Source organism: Sinocyclocheilus rhinocerous, unplaced genomic scaffold (genome assembly GCF_001515625.1).
Source record: "Sinocyclocheilus rhinocerous isolate Xijiao unplaced genomic scaffold, SAMN03320098_v1.1 scaffold1510, whole genome shotgun sequence".
Taxonomy (NCBI): domain Eukaryota; kingdom Metazoa; phylum Chordata; class Actinopteri; order Cypriniformes; family Cyprinidae; genus Sinocyclocheilus; species Sinocyclocheilus rhinocerous.
In genome coordinates this window covers 448,739-451,781 of record NW_015664185.1, presented here as the reverse complement: position 1 = coordinate 451,781, position 3,043 = coordinate 448,739, and the positions used below count along the sequence as shown (strand labels likewise).

General features: G+C 36.7%; 1 pseudogene; it reads left to right on the top strand.

Annotated features, from left to right (window-relative positions):
• The first annotated feature begins 562 nt into the window (after window positions 1–562).
• Window positions 563–3,043, top strand: part of LOC107729821 (tubulin polymerization-promoting protein-like) — a 13,827-nt pseudogene continuing 11,346 nt past the window's right edge.

Genomic DNA, 3,043 nt, shown 5'->3' with positions numbered 1-3,043 from the left:
AAAGATTATTTTCATAACAAATTAATAAATCCATCTGAAATCAATGCAAAAACACCAGCCGACTAAAAAACGCACCAGACTCTGAGTTCGTCCTCATCTTAACTCATCTCATATGTTTGCATTCCTCCATGTTTCTCAGGTCACTCTTTTTTTAGCATGAAAGATAAGAATGTTATCATTTATTGAGGGCGCGTCACTCTGCCTCGCTAACACCAGCGATCGTGGAGATGTCGCGAGTGTGTGTAGTACACTAGACGGCACAATGGGCCTATAGAGCTGAATGACATGATTGAGAGCCATTCAGAAAGGTTTGTTTCTCTGTTGAAAGACAAGTAAAACACAATGCTCTTGAATAGGGACATCTTCAAGTGCATTTTGAGGGTCCTCTTGTACATTGACTGTACTCGAGGAGTTCACTTTGGCCTACAGAGCTCTGTTGTGCGACCATAAAGACAGATGCAGCTACTGTAGCCCGTGTGTCCGGCGTTACGGACGCGTGACGTAACCCTCGTTTGGCTCGGGACAGAACAAACTGCTAGTGAAGGGCCAGACTGTGCTTTATAACATTTGACTTAGTGGCTTGAAACATAGAAAAGCTTTGGCCTTGAAGAGTCCTTGCCATGGCATCGCAGGGCTAATGCGGTTGGTGCTGCAGTGCATTATGGGAGCTTCTGGGAGGTGAGCATCGTTGTCTGATGTAGTGTGTGCTCATTTTAAGTAGGGATGGGCATTTATCAAAAACATTGTATTTGAATATTTGGGCTCATAAAAAACTAATATTCGTTTATTCGTTTATTTAAATGAGATTTAACGAGAAAGATGTTATTTTTTAATAATCAAGTTTTTGTCACCATTTCTGAACAAGCTTATGATTAGGCATTATACACAACAATGTTACGTTATATCTCAAGGTTTTCTTTTAGTTGAAAACGTGTGTAAACAAATATATATATGCAGATATATATATAAAAATATTAGTGCTGTCAAACGATTAATCGCGATTAATCGCATCCGAAATAAAAGTTTTGTTTACATAATATATGTGTGCATATCATGGCACACTCGTTTTATGCATATTTGGCGCCACCTATTGTTGTGGGTGTATTATTGACATGTCAAAGTCTAGACCCTGAATATAAGACGACCGCGTTTTTTCAGATGTATTTCCAAGAAAAAAACATCGTCTTATATTCGGGACAATACGGTAGTTAAAATACTGAGTTACACATATTCTAACTAATAAAATAAACATGGTAAACACTTCAGCTTTGAAGTCAATGTCAGACAATTATTACTATTGTACAATTACAATTATTTTTTTACAATACATATAAATATATTTGGCGCACAAAATGAGATGACAGAGACTTTCTCACTCACCATTTAATGAACTGTTTGAAGAAGTAACTGACTGACATCATTCTGCCTAACATCTCCTTTTGTAAGTCATATATGGAACAAAATAAAGGGCTAAGACATTTTATTTTCGATAAATAATTTTATTCACAACATTAGCTCCTGAGCTAGATCAAGCTTTAAACGTGACGTGACTGGAGAGCCGATTGCAGAGCTGGTGCAAAGTTCTCCACATCGCTATGATCAGATGCTTTCTGAACTGCTGCTTTCTCACCGCTCTCATTTTTGTTGTGTGTTTATTTCGTTATTGAGAGGAAAGCTCGCAGCACATATCTACATATTCACAGTGGTGGAAATATGACATACTTAGGAAGAGACCGTGCATATATAGACAGTTGGTTTTGTTTTATGTGCACTTGTGGTTTTGAACGATTGAGATGTTTCTGCACTGATTTCTTATGAATAATCTCTGCTTTTGCTTCGCGTTTGATTTTAATCATGTAGTATGAAAGTAACTAAGTTAATTTTGATTGAATTCTGACTGGTAAATCGCTTAATCTTGATCATTTGCTCTTGTGAAAGCTGTAAATGTGAACTAACCGCGTGAGTGAGTAATGGTGAGCGTTTGTGTCTAATCATGGACGCTTGCATCATGAAGGAAACAGTTTTCCTCATCGTCACAATGTTTGACCTGAAGCAGACTGTGTGCTAGAATAACTACTGTGATTTATTGGTGATTCAAATACAGTATCATGACATTATAGTCGTTTTATATCATATTAACGGTATATATCATGATATAGTTATTTTTGTTGGAAATTCAATCCAGAAATCTTTTTTATATTATGTAATCATGAGTTAATGCCTATTTTTAGGGATTGCTTCACAAATGCTTCATCTCATTTATTTATGTGGAACTTGTTGGACTCCAAATGATCAGATGATTCAGAACAAATGAGTGAATCACATTATGAAACACTCGAGTCAAACTAATATTAGTATTATTGCTGTTTTGCTCTTTGCTTTTAAGCAGCTAATACTCACATTCCCTACAACACTGCTGTTGTCGTTTCAGCTGCATCGAGAAGGACGAGGAGCGACTCAAAGCGAGCGACACAGACGTGGGATCGGAGCTCTGGAGGAGCAGCAGAGGACAAAGGTCAGACTAGAGATGCTAAGCTAAGCTATGTCAAACTTACACACGCTAACACTATTTCTGTCAGGACCACTATCGTCAAAGATGATTGACAATTAGCATACAGTTTGGATTGGCGGTATGGTTCTGTTCTGGGCAAGAACTCCCTGCGCATCCATGCAGCCTAGCATGGATGAGAGCAGGGAGAGCAGCTATAACCCCCCCCATAAATGTGTAAGATACACCTGAAATGCTTGTGAACTTTGAAAATCGCTATGAATATTGATTTGGCCACAACACACAGGACGTTGAGTTGGACAGGAAGAGGAATGTATTTTTAAAGAAATTCCCAAAAAATTACTTTTCAGGTTTGTAAACTTGTAAGTCTTATTAATGTTGTTTGGCTCCATTTTGAGAAGTTTGGGGTAAATTAGGGGAATTATGATTATGATTAATTTCTTTTCTTTTTTTTCTTATTAAAAAAAATTCTAATTTATAAATACATATATTATTTATTTATATATAATTTATTATATACTATTGTATTATATA